The sequence below is a fragment of the Hippopotamus amphibius genome, chromosome X, assembly GCF_030028045.1.
Source record: "Hippopotamus amphibius kiboko isolate mHipAmp2 chromosome X, mHipAmp2.hap2, whole genome shotgun sequence".
NCBI classification, from domain to species: Eukaryota; Metazoa; Chordata; class Mammalia; order Artiodactyla; family Hippopotamidae; genus Hippopotamus; species Hippopotamus amphibius.
In genome coordinates, this window is record NC_080203.1 from 91108059 (window position 1) to 91122210 (window position 14152).

A 14152-nucleotide genomic window follows, 5' to 3' on the forward strand; every position below is an offset into this window, starting at 1 on the left:
ACCTAAAACTCACAGCCCCGCGCACAGGTGCCAGCTGACTCCTAAAGTGGCCTCACTAAGCCAGCTCCAGCCTGTTGACTGGGCAGGGGACACTCCTGGAGACGGTTCCACTGGTCCTGCGGTGCTCAGCTGCGAGGCCCGCAATGCGACCTCCTGCTCATCAACCTCAGCACCTGACTGCAGGCACGGGGAAGGGTTTGAGGGCTCTGCCCCGGTAAGAGCCTGAGCCGGCGGTCTCCACGTGGGCTGCCCAGAGCGGTCCAGGATTCCTCGCCTCCCAAGCCCCACAACCAATCAACTGCCCCATGGCCAGCTCCCGGTTTATTCAAATCTGCAGGAGATGGGCGTGGCCAAAATAGACTGGCGCGGCCTCCCCAACCGTCTGAGAAAGGACGCGGGGGCCGTCCCTCAATGCCGCTATTGACGGCTGGGGCACCAGTACAGCGTTCTCCCCACCTCCGGCAAAGGCTGGCGCTGGTCCCCCCGGAGAGGGGCGGGCGTTATCGTCCCTCCATACACAGTATTTGCATTGTTCCACAATGGAACCTTCTCTCCCGTGGCACCTGTGGTGGTGTCTTCCATCTCTGCCCTCGCAATGGTACGTTCCAGCAGTGGAGTGTTCCATCCTCACACCTCATCCTCCGACACCCCCAGGAGGTGAGACCCTGGGGGGGGGGTGCTGTTTCTCACTTCAGTCCTGTGGGTTACACTCGTGGGTCTAATGTGAATGTGAAACGTTAGCATGCATCCCATCACCTGGAGGGCTTGTTAAAACACTGACTGCTGCCCCCCATCCCTGGGTTTCTGATTCAGTGGGTCCTGGGTGGGGCCTGAGAATTTGCATTTCTAACCAGGCTCAGCCTCCCTCCCACACAACTAAGTGGTCGAGTCTGTGATTCCTCCCTCCCTCCCTCCAGCACATCACTTGTGAACTGTCCCTTCCCTTCTCTCCCTCCCTCCTTACCCCCCCACCCCCCAACACGTCCAAAGGAACAATCTCACCGCCAGATCCTGATGATCTTGGAGCGAGCAAAGGTCTAAGCATCCTGTTCACAGCAGCAGAGCATCTGCCCCAAGAATGATGTGAGGAGCCAGTAAACAAGCTTTACTTCTCCTGCACCACTGATGGACAGCATTGTGGCAGCATCTATCAAAGTGAAAATTCCTTACAATGCTAGGTCCGTGAGGGCAGAGAGACTTTTTTTTGTCCGGTAAGGTCCGTCTCCCCATTGCCCAGCGCATAGTAGGTGCTCAGTGGATGATTGGTGAATGACTGAGTTGACCCAGCAGCTCCAGTTTAAAAATGTATAATCAACACACACAGTCACAGAGCTGTGTGTCGAAGGAAGGCAGCAGCAAACAATTTTGTAAAACCTCTTTATGTCAGTTAATAGTCAATGATGTTTGGATGGTAAATGAACGGTGAGGGGTTCATGTTATACCATGGAACACACACTGGCCATGGAACACAATGAGGGGACCAGTGGGTACTGATCAGAGGGCTCTTCTTCAGGACATGCTATTAATATTTGGGGGGAGGGGAAGCACATGGGAGATGCTCATAGTGGGGCCTGCTCTGTGTGTGTGTGTGTGTGTGTGTGTGTGGTTTAAATACAGAGAAATGTGTTTGAAAGGAATAGAGAAGCACCTATAACTAGCCCCATTGGCAGGCCCAGAAAGAAGGGAATGTGGAAGAATGTGATGACCTGTTTAATCCATGTACGGGTGTACTGATGGAATCTTTTACAGTAGCCCGTTATTCAAGTATTATTTGCATAACTGTATATACAGCAAAGTCATGTGGTGCAAACAATACCTGTACCACAGAGCATTTGTATGTGAGGGCATCTGGAGGGTCTCCAGGAACAGGGTTCTCAAACTTACATGGCTCAGGGCCAGGCAATTATTGTGCATCAGGAACCCAGCTCATGTGAGGGTAGGGAAGAGCAGCACATGGGTGTGGTAAGTGTTCCCTTCCAGTCTGCTTCTGGAGTGGGTACAATAGAAAAGATGGGGCTGTTGAAGACCTCAGACCTGTACCCTGTTTGAGGGGGCATCCACAATGCTCCTATCGCCTACTATCTTTTTGCAGGAATGACATCGCTGCATGGCCAGGGGCTGTAATTTTTCCAGATAAGCTGAAAATCTGGGTTCTTGTCATGTTCTTCTTTTTTTTTAATGATAGAAACAAAATAAATTGAGAAAAATTGTTTTTCATTCTATCTCTTTGTAAGTCACATAGAACAATATGTCTGCGAACAGGATTGGGTTTGAGCGCTCCTTTTTCTATCCCTTTTAGAAGACAGCAGGAGCTCAGGAAATGCATTGTGAAGTAATGAATGAGTGAATGAATGAATGAACAAATTTAGGAGCTAACAATCAGAAGGGTCCTTGTTCTCAGCCAGTGATGTTCCCTGTGATTCCCATACCGTCTTCTTTCTCCTCTGTTCCTAGGGTCTTGAATCGACACTCCGATCCCCAGCATCGGTAGGCATCATCACTGCCCTCCAGCCCCTTCATCTGCTTGGTATGTCTTCCCAGTACTCACTGCCCACAGCAGCCCACTCTGATTCCTTTTTCTACTCTTCAGATCTAGCAGTGCCCCATCTGGAATAGATCTCTCCATGGCCTAGCTGGAACACTGGCAGTGGTTCTGGCATTGGGTTCTGGCTTAGTCATCTTGAGGGTTCATCTCATCTTGTCCTCTTCATATCAGGTGTGTGACTGGGGTTCATTCCCTTTCTGTCTCTGTTCCTCATTCTTCTCCACTGTGAAATGGTATTAACCCTCACAAGTTTTCATGAAGAGTAAATGATCCTACTAAGAGCTTTCGCAGGGCCTGGCACAGAATAAATGTTAGATAAACATTAGCCAGTATTATTAATGTTTTTGTCATTCGTATTGTTTCCAGAGATGCTCTATTTTATTTATTTATTTATTATTAAAAAAATTTTTTTGGCTGTGTTGGGTCTTCATTGCTGCGTACGGGCTTTCTCTAGTCACTGGGAGATGCTCTATTTTAACCATCAGTTAATTCCTAACATTCTTGGGAGGTGGTTATTATTATTAATCACTGTTTTACAGATGAGTAAACTGATGTACTGTGCATAAGCTAACTAACTTACTCAAACTCACCAGAGCCAGGAGGGGAAACACCATACTCACTCCCAGGTCTGTCTGGCCACAGAACTCCTGCCCATTACCCCTGTATGTGCCTTATTCCACAGCAATGTCAGTAACAGCAGTAGCCACTGACATCAGAAAGACAGTTAAAGCCAAGCGAGACCGAATCTGCATAATCCCTGAAAGAAATATGGTCCCCACCACGTGACTTGGAAAGATCAGATATTCGGAGTACTCTCAGTCTCAGTGAACACTCCTCTCTGTGCATGTGCTGTGGGCTGGAGAATCCGTCCTGAGGGTCTTGCCTTCCAGGGACCTCTTAGTTACCTGCAGGATCATGTCCAAGGCTGAACCCACCACTCCTGGAGAGGACTTCCAGGCTTTGGTGCAGGGAGAGGGAACCCAGACAGAGGCCAGCATTCTCCCAGAGTTGAGGAAATAGAGTTCAGCATTCAGGGAGGCCAAGGCAGCTCGAATTCCTAGAGCACACGACCAGAGAAAAGGGAGCTGCATGGAGGGGGGAGGACTGCAGAGGGAGAGAGAGAGAGAGAGAGAGAGAGAGAGAGAGAGAGAGAGAGAGCGCATTCTAGGAGTCTTCTGCTGAATTCTGATCAGCACATGTGTGTGAAGAAACTACCTAAGGCCTGGAAAAGAACCACCAAAAAGAAGTGGGTGGAACAACCTCAGAGCTCATAGAGGGGTGGAAATAGTTCATCTTCTCACCTGCCAGAGGGGAAAAACCTCTCATATTATGCGGGTATCTTGTAGATTACTTACTAAGATATTACCTCAGTAGTGGGGCAAATTAGACGTAGATTAGTGACTGCTCTTGTTCCATCTAACAATGCTTGAAAGCAAGCCTGAAAAGGATAAAGCTGTTTCTAAGTATCTTAAATGCATCACAGGATAGATCTCAAAATCATTTAAAGGAATTATTAGTATTGTTATTACTCTTATTATAAAATCCATAACAAGAAGGTAAAATTCTCAATGTCTGGCATACAATAAAAAATTGTATTGTATTGAAAATAGCTATAGCAAGAAAGCAACTGAAGGCCAGCTCACCTACTGAAAAGACTGACTCAAACATCAACAGTAATTCTCTGACAGAAACAGAGGGAAAAAAAGACACGTTTCATACACAGGAACAACATTAAGAAAGGCAGTGGAATTCTCATCAAAATTTATGCCACCCAGAATTCTCTGATTAGTGCAAATGCTTTTCAAAAAATGAAGATGAAGTGAAAATGTTTAAATCAATGATTTAACAAACTAAAAATCTAAGAATAGTCATTGCCAGCAGATCTGCCCTACAAATTCTGTTAACGAAGTTCTTAGGGAGAAGGAAAATGATATCAGAAAGAAATTTGGATCTATACTAAGAATTCAATAATACTGGAAATGGTAAAAATTTTTATAAATACACATTTAAAAATATTTAATTTCTTTAAATGATAATCATCTAAAGCAAAAATAGTAATAGTGTATTGTGTTTATTACATATGTAAAAACAAATTGTAAGAGAAAAATAGCACAAAGAATAGCAGGAAGGAAAGGGAAATATACAGTTGTAAGGTTCTTATGTATCAAGTGGTAAAATATTAATTGAAGGTATAATGTAAGAAGTTAAAAATGCATATTTTGTAAACTCCAGAGCCACCACTAGAAGGATTTTTTTTTTTGGCTGCATGCTTGGCTTGCGGGAACTTAATTCCTTGACCAGATATTAAACCTGGGGCCACAGCAGTGAAAGCACTAAGTCCTAACCACTGGAATGCCAGGGAATTCCCGAGAAAGATTTTTTTAAAAAGATGTATAACTGGAAAGACAATAGTGGAGATAAAATGGAATAATAAAAAACACTCAACTAATCCAAAAGAAGGGAAGAAATGGAAAATTATTAAAAAACATATGTGATATATAGAAAAGCATAGCCAAGTGGTAGATTTAAAACTGAAGTGTTTACACACTAATTGTAAGTTGCTCATACATGTCAATTAAAAGACCTACTTCATCAGATCACATTATATACGGTAAAAAAAATCCCACTTTAAATATAAATAAATTAATAATTTAAAATTATATGGGTAGAAAAATTTATACCCCCAAATCGTGAATCAAATGAAAGCTGGATAGTCTAAATTAATATCATACAAAGTATACTTCAAAATGAGGATTTTTACTGAGGGTAAAGAGGGATAGTACACAATGATAGAGAATTCCATTCATTGAGAAGACACAACAATCATGAATGTGTAGGCAATTTCAAAATACAGGAGCTAAAACCTGATAGAATGGAGAGGAGAAACAGACAAATCCACAGTTGCAGTCACAGACTTTAACATTTCTCTCTCAGCCATTAATACAATAAGTGAGCAAAAAAATCAGAAAATATATAGAAGACTTGAATAAGAATAACAACCAACTTGACCTAATTGATATTTATAGAACAATAGCAGCAGAAAACATATTCTTCTAAAGTGAATATGGAATGTTCACCAAGATATGCCATTTAAAAAGCTCAATAAGTTCAAAAGGACTGAAATCATACAAAGTATATTCCCTGACCACCAAAGAATTAAAATAGAAATTAGCTGTGGAAAGATAGCTGGAAAATCACAAATTATTTGTAAATTAAACAACACTTCAAATTAATGCAAGAATCAAAGGAAAAATAGAAAATACACCATATAAAAATTTATGAGGTGACGCCAAAGCTTCAGAGAGGGAAATTTATAGCATTAAATGTTTGTATTAGAAAAGGAAAAAATGACAATGATCATTCAAAGATCAATAATCTTCTTCCTTAAGAAACTAGAAGGACTTCCTAGGTGGCGCAGTGGGTAAGAATCTGCCTGCCAATGCAGGGGACACGGGTTTGATCCCTGCCCCAGGAAGGTACCACATGCTGCAGAGCAACTAAGCCTGTGCGCCACAACTATTGAGCCTGCGCTCTAGAGCCCTGTGAGCCACAACTATTGAGCCCATGTGCCACAACTACTGAAGCCCACGTGCCTGGAGCCCATGCTCTGCAATAAGAGAGGCCACCACAATGAGAAGCCTGCGCACCACAAGGAAGAGTAGCCCCTGCTCGCCGCAACTAGAGAAAGCCCATGCGCAGCAATGAAGACCCAACACAGCCAATAAAATAAATAAATAAATTTATATATAAAAAAAAGAAACTAGAAAAATAAAATCAAATTTAACCCAAAACCAGCAGAAGAAAAGCATAACAAACATATGAGCAGAAATCAATTAAATAGAAACCAGAAAATCAGTACCAAAAAATCAATGAAGCCAATGGTTGATACTTTGAATAGATTAATAAAATAACAAACCTTTAGCCAGATTGATTAAAAAAAAGAGGGAAAGAAGGAGGAGTGACACAAATTACCAATTTCAGTAATGCCATAGGGGACATCAATACAGAGCTTTCAGATACCACATAGGGTGTAGAAAGACTCAGAGAAAGTCACTTTCACTCTGACAGTAAGAAAAAGTCCAATAATCTGCAACATTATAGATTTTTTAAAAATTATTTGTTTAGAGCAGTTGTAGGTTCACTGCAAAATTAAGAGGAAGACATAGAGATTTCCCATATGCCCCCTGCCTCCACACATGCATAACCTCCCCCATTATCAACATCCCCCACCACAGTGGTACACTTGTTACATTTCATGAACCTACCAGGTTTTGTTTTTTTTTTTAAACTGTGAGATCCTTGAGGTAACAAGGAAGCCATGTGAACTGATACCAGAGGGTGACAAGGCCTCCTGAACAGACTTAGGACACACAAACTACTTCACCTCTGGTAAGGTATGTGTGGAAGAAGAGACATTCATAAAAGCAGCTGAGAAGCAAACAAGTAAAATTGTAACAAATTCATAATGGCCAAATATAAGCTAATGAGAGAGTGTGGAATCCCTGGAAATCTCAGACCCCAAAGGAATCCAGGTTCATCTGCCAGATCTTGTTTGCAGACCTTCACTTGCAATTCATGGGGAAGACTGGTGGAATTCCAGGAGACCTGAGAGAGTTACCTCAGTAGCACACAGAGAAGTAACCCTGCCTGCTTCCCCAAACTTTCTCCTATAAAGCAAAGACATCAGCCAATGTGGGAAGGACAGGAAACCCTCTCATCATGAGTCTGTAGTGAAGGGTTTGCTGATGTTGAGGGAGGGGTATAGGCAACAGACGTTTGTGTCTGGAAGAGAAGCAAAATACCCACTTTGGCTCAGAAACCCACACTGATGTAAGGTGGGGGTCTGTTACTCTGGGGTAGAGGCAAGTTTTCTGAACTTGCTTCCACTTGAGATTCCCCACTGATACAGGGAAAAACTTGGCTAACACGAAGGGGGTGCAGGAATCTGAGAAAGCACCATCCCCGAGGGTTAGGCCTAAAAGATCTGCCTAAGACTGAGGTTGGAGTGGGAATCAGAGAAGCCCTTCTGCCTCCATGAAGGGCAGCAGCAGAGCAGCAGCAGTCAACTTCTGGGGGAGAGTCCTTTGTGGCCCAGGTGTATGTGTCATGCTGCAAGCTGAGTGCGGAATAGGATCACTGACAGAGCCTCTGTTACTGAGTCCAGGATCGTACTGCTTGCCACATGACAGGCCAATAAGTGGAGAGACAACATGTTGGGGCAAGGAATAGCGACTTTATTTGGAAAGCCAGTTGACCAAGAAGATGGTGGACTAGTGTCTCAAAGAACCATCTTGCCTGGGTTTGGATGCTAAGTTTCCTTTACAGAGGAGAGAGGGGAGGTGAGGAGGTAAAGTAAAAAAGGTGGTAAGTTGTTGCAAATATTTCCTGGTTCTGGCCAGACTCTGGAGGGGATGTGTTAATTTCTTCATTTCTGCAGCCATTCACAGGTGGGCCTGGTCAAGATAGTTCCTGTGAGCTTAAACAAAGGTATTTGAGCTTAATGTTCAGGTGTGGGAAGCAGGGTTCCAGGAGATGGGCCATTATGTACATTTTAAGCTATAGGCAACATCTCTTTAATGATTAACTTGTAGCAAAAGCAATAGAATACAAAGGTTAAAGTAAAAGAAATAGCTCCAATATAGAGTCAGATTTGCTCTTCCCTGTTATACCTCCAGTGCTCCAGATCCTACACTAATATCAGGTAGCATTGCCCACTGCTGAAGGAATGTGAAGTCTGTGGCATATTGAAAATAACTACAGAAATAAAACAACTGAAGCCCAGCTCAGCTAAGATGAGACTGACTCAATCACCAACACTAATGCCCTCACAGAAGAGAAGAAGAAAAAAAAAAGACACATTACATACAGAGGAACAGACTTAAGGAAGGATAGCAGACTTCTCACCAGAATCTATGCCATCCAGAATTCTCTGGTATTTTTCAAAAATGAAGATGAAATAAAAACATTTACACACGTAAGCAAATCAAAAGCTAGAATAATTCATTCCCTGCAGATCTGCTCTACAAAATACATTAAAAGAAGTTCTCCAGGCAGAAAAATTCTATCAGAAGGAAATTTGGATCTACACAAAGGATTGAATAGTGGTGGAAATGGTAAAATTGTGGGTGAATCCAAATAATTTTCTCTTATTTAATCTCTCTCTCTTTTTTTTTGTTTTGTTTTGTTTTGTTTTTTGGGCGCACGAGCTTAGTTGCTGCACGGCATGTGGGATCTTCCTGGAGCAGGGAACGAACCCGTGTCCTCTGCACTGGCAGGCGGACTCTTAACCACTGCACCACCTAGGAAGCCCCTTATTTAATCTCTTTAAAAGATAACTGGTGGAATTTTGGAATGAAATGTAGCGAAGTACAGCAGTAAGAGTAACATTGTGGCTGCCACTGGCCAAGGGGGCTTGCTGGGGTAGGGATGCTGCACCCCCTTTCTGTGCCAGGTTTGCCCAATCAGACCCCCAGAGGGAGGAGGAACCCAAGGACTTGCCCCGGCCCTGTCCATGTTCCCCCCAGGAAGCTGGACTCTATGGGGCGGGACCCTAGGGAAGACTGAGCAGAACCTGGAGCCAGCCCTGAACCCCTGAACCTCAAGCCAGGGGCACCCAGGAGCACCTACCCTGTGGGAACTCTGCCCGCCAAGCAGCTGTAAGCTAGACGGTTGTCTGCTCCAGCCGGGCCACTGTGATGCTCTACAATGACAGCAGCAAGCGATGGCTGCCTGCTGGCATGGCCCCCAGGCCTTCAGCCGAGTCCAGACCTACCACAACCCCATTGCCAACTCCTTCTGAGTGATCAGCCAGAAGACGCAGCCACACCGGCAGGTGGTCATCGACTGTGCCATCATCCAGGGTGTCAAGTATAACCAGGCCACCCCCAACTTCCACCAGTGGTGTGACGCCCGCCAGGTCTGGGGTCTCAACTTCGACAGCAAGGAGGATGCAACACAGTTTGCTGTAGGCATGGCCAGTGCCCTAGAGGCAGTGGAAGGAAGTGGGCTTCTGCCCCTGCTGTCGCCTATAGCACCTCCCACCTGGTCTGTGCAGAACGGCCCCTCCCCAGAGGAGATGGAGAAGCAGAAAAGGCAGCAGCAGTTGGAGCTCATGGAGCGGGAGTGCAGGGTTTCCAATGCAGGAGGTCCACCTGCTCCCCCGCCTGCAGGACCTCATCCTCCTCCGGATCTCTGCCACTACCCATCTCTCCTTCTTGGGGTTGTAGGCTGTGGGGCTTGGAGCAAGGGGAAGCCCACCCCCTGTTCCCCCTCTCCCTACAGCACAAGGCCCCAGTGGTGGAGGGACTGGGGCCCCCAGCCTGGCTGCAGCCATTGCTGGAGCCAAACTCAGGAAAGCCAGCAAGCAGGAGAAGGCTTTGGGGGGGCCTTTGGCCCCCAAAGCTGAGAGAAGTCAAAGGACGGGAAGAGGGCTCACGGAAGAGATGAACGCTATGCTGGTCTGGAGAAGGAAAGCCACACAATTTGGGGAGAAACCTGCCAAAGAAGAATCTGCCAATCAGGGGGAGCCAGAGGCCAGAGTCCCAGCCCACATTGAATCTGTGAGGAGATTCTAGGATAAGAACAGTACAGCCTTGTCAAGGATGAAGTCATCTTCTTCAGTGAGCACTTCTTTTTTTTTTTTTTTTCATCTTCTTCTCTGAAATTTCCAGCAAATTAAAAACAGGCAAATAGAAACAGCTTTCAGAATGAGGGAGTTCCAAACAAATTTACATGAATTCAAATAAGCAAGTACGCTTCCTTCTTTGTGAGATGCTAAGGCAGGAAAGAGGAGAAGGAGGAGAGGGGAGAAGCCAAGGAACGTGCAGGACTTCACCCCACCCTCTGTCTTCAGCTCACATTTTATTTTTTATTTTTTTTATTTTTTTAAAAATAATTTTATTTATTTATTTATTATTTTGGGGGAGGTACACCAAGTTCAATCATCTGTTTTTATACACATACCCACGTATTCCCTTCCTCCCTCAACTCCCCCCCCCACCCTCCCTCGAGTCCCCCCCACCCTCCCCGTCCCAGTCCTCTAAGGCATCGTCCATCCTCGAGTTGAACTCCCTTTGTTATACAACTACTTCCCACTGGCTATCTATTTTACAGTTGGTAGTATATATATGTCTGTGCTACTCTCTCGCTTCATCTCAGCTTCCCCTTCACCCCCCGCCCCCCCAAACCTCGAGTTCTCCAGTCCATTCTCTGCATCTGCGTCCTTTTTCTTGTCTTGTCATTCAGTGACCACTTCTGAGGCCCACCGCTCTACGCTCAGCTCCAGGGATGAGTCAGACCTGGAGAGGGTGAAACAGGACCTTCTGGAAGAGGTGAGGAAGAAACTGCAGAAAGTGAAAGAGGAAATTGAAGCCTTTGTCCAAGAGCTGAGGAAGCGGAGTCCCCCCTGACCACAGGGCCCCAGAAGATCCAGTTTCTTCTTTTCAAGCAACCCCTCCACCTGTCACCCTGCTTTCCTTGCCTTAACTTTACTTGAAGTTGGCTGAAGACTACACAGGAATGCGGCTTCCCCACTCTCTATCTCACTTGGAAAATTTCAAGAGGGTGTGGCTCCCCGGCACCATGCCCACACCCATACTGGCTGCTGACTGGCTGGGGAGGCCTCCACCCTTTGCTCTCATTGGTCCTTCCCCTCTGCCATCCCCCTTGGGGCTGGTGCCTCAGTTGGGAATGTACCAATTAACCTCACAGTAAGGGAGAAGGAAGGGGGCAATTTCACATTCCCTTGTTCTAGGTTCACTTTAACGCTTAATGCCTTTGAAGTTTTGTTTTTTAAGAAAAAAAGGTATATGTATATATTTAGGTTTGGGGGGAGGAAATTTTTTCTCTTTGGTTTTGATAAAATGATGTGTGGAGAGTTTTTAAATGCTGTGCCCCTGGCTTGTCCCATTTTGGACAGCTATTTAAGGGGTGGTTGTCCCACCAGACTGGGGGCACCTCCCCCCACCTCAGGGACCTCCCTTCCCTCTGGCTCCTTCCCCTTTTCTATGAGGAATTAAGATGCTGCAACTTTGTGGCAAACAAAAGATAATTGATGTTTAAAGCAAAATAGTAACAATGTATTATGGGATTTATCACATATACAGGATTAAAATATAAGGCAACTGTCATACAAAGGATGGAAGGAAGGAAAGAAAAGTGAAGTTATTGTACTGTACATGGATTGGTGTAATACTATATGAAGGCATATTGTGAGTTAATGATATATATTGTAACTCCTAGAGCAACTTCTAAATAAAGTTAAACAAAGATATATAACTAATAAGCCAATAGTGAAGATAAAATGATGTAATACCAAATGGCCAACTGACCCAGAAGAGGGGAGGAAATAGAAAAAAAATTGAATAAGAAGCAAATGTGATAAATAGAAAAATACAGCAAGATCGTAGATTTAAAGGCATACTATTTCTATGCTAAATGTATTTGGCTTATGCAAGTCAATTAAAAGTCAGAATTTGTTGGATTGGATAAAAAAAGCAAAAGCAAATTATATAGTGTTTAAAAAAAAACCCTTCACTTTAGATAAAAAGAAATAAATAAGTTATAAATAAAAGAATGGAAAAAGGTATACCCTGCAAGCACAAATCAAAAGAAAGCTGGAGGTGCTAATGATGCCTCACAAAGCATACATGATAGTGAGGATAATTACTAGGGATAAAGGACGACATTACATAGTGATGATAGAGGGGTGCATTCATTGAGAAGGCATAAAAACTATGACCGTGGATGCAACTTCAAAACACATAAGGAAAAACTGATAAATGGAAAGAAGAAATAGGTCAATCCACAGTTGTAGTTTGAGACATCAAAATTTCTCTGTCCACAATTGATAGAAAAAGTGGACCAAAGAATCAGGAGATTATATATGTATATGTATATGTATATGTATATGTATGTGTGTGTGTGTGTGTGTGTGTGTGTATTTTAACAACACTATCAACCAGCTTGACTTAATTGATTTTACTGGACAGTAGTTGAATACATAGTCTTCTGAAGTGCGCAAGGAATGTTCACCAAAATAGACTATGTACTGGGCCAAAAAAAAATCTTGACAAATTCAAAAGACTGAAATTATACAAAGTATGTTCTTTGACTAGGAAATATATCTGGAAACTATGAAATACTGGAAATTAAACAACACTTGTAAGTAATACAGGAATCAGAGAAGAAATATTGAGGAAAACTAGAAAATGAAAACACAACATATCAAAATTTGTTAGATGAAGCTAAACCAATGCATAGATAGAAAGGAAATTTGCAGTATTTTTCCACTTTAAGAAACTGGAAAAATAAATTCAAAATAAACCCAAATCAAGAAGAAGGAAAAGCAATAAAAATATGAATAGAAACAAATTAAACAGAAATCAGGAAATCAACAGGAAAAAAATCAGTGAACACAGAAACTGTTTCTTTGAAAAGACCAATCATATTAATTGACTTTTAGTGATGCTGATGAGAGAGAGAGAGAGAAGGGGCACACAAATTACCAAAATCAGTAATTCCAGAGGTTACATTAATACAGAATCTTCAGATATTAAATGTATGACAGAAAACATTATGGAAAATATTACCCTCCAAATTTGTTCAATAGATGAAATGGAAAAATTCCTAATAGCCTTATACCTATCAAAGGAATTGAATTCACTAAAAACAACAAAGAATAAAACAAAACAACAAAACAAAAGCTTTCCCTCAAATAAAATTCAAGGCTCTTGTGGCTTCAATGGTGTGATGGTTAATTTGTGTGTCAGCTTGATTGGGCTAAGGGATACCCACACAGCTTGCAAAACATTATTTCTGTGTGTGTCTTTCAGAATGTCTCCAGATGAGCTAATCTCCTCTGAATCAGTAGACTGAGTAAAGAAGATTGCCTTCACCTATGTCGGTGGGCATCATCCAATCCATTGAGGTCCTAAATAGAACAAAAAGGTGAGTAAGGGAGAATTTGCTCTTTGCTTGAGCTGAGACATCCATCTCCTGCCCTCAGCTCCTGGTTATCAGGCTTTTGGACACAGACTGGGACTTACACCATTAGACCCATGATTCTCAGGACTTCAGACTTGGACTGAATCACATCATTGACTTTCCTTGTTCTCCAGCCTGCAGACAGCAAATCATGGAACTTCTGAGGCCCCATAATCATATGAGCCAATTTCTATAATATCTATCTATCATCTATCTATCTATATCTATCTATCTATCATCTATCTATCCATCCATCCATCCTATTGGTTCTGTTTCTCTGGAGAACCCTGACTAATGCAGATTTTGGTAATGAGAGTGGTTCTAGAAGAACTGAATTTTAAGGATGAGTTTTCTGAATTGGTTCTTGGGTTTCTGTAATTGGCTGTCTAATATGATTAGATTAAAATGCCAATAGATCTATTTCCAGTAGTAAAGAGAGCAGTGATAATCCATGAACTGTTTATAGAGACATGCAAAATATCTGCATTGGATATTCCTAATCAACCACTTATAAGAAGCAAGAAGCTAAATGACTCTGTATATGATACTTTTGAACATTTTTGGAAGAGTTAGGAATATAGTTATTGTGTTACTGAGTCTAAGCTCACTCTGCTTGCCACATGA

At 43.0% G+C, this 14152-nt stretch overlaps 1 long non-coding RNA gene and 1 pseudogene across 1 annotated transcript; both read left to right on the top strand.

Moving 5' to 3' along the window:
* Positions 1-611: 611 nt before the first annotated feature.
* Positions 612-2528, top strand: LOC130842032 (uncharacterized). The gene is made up of 3 exons (XR_009050328.1): positions 612-657; positions 1009-1211; positions 2455-2528. It is a non-coding gene; the product is annotated as an uncharacterized LOC130842032 (long non-coding RNA).
* A 5517-nt stretch (positions 2529-8045) lies between these two features.
* LOC130841517 (vasodilator-stimulated phosphoprotein-like) lies at positions 8046-10953 on the top strand (annotated as a pseudogene).
* The last annotated feature ends 3199 nt before the right edge of the window (positions 10954-14152 follow it).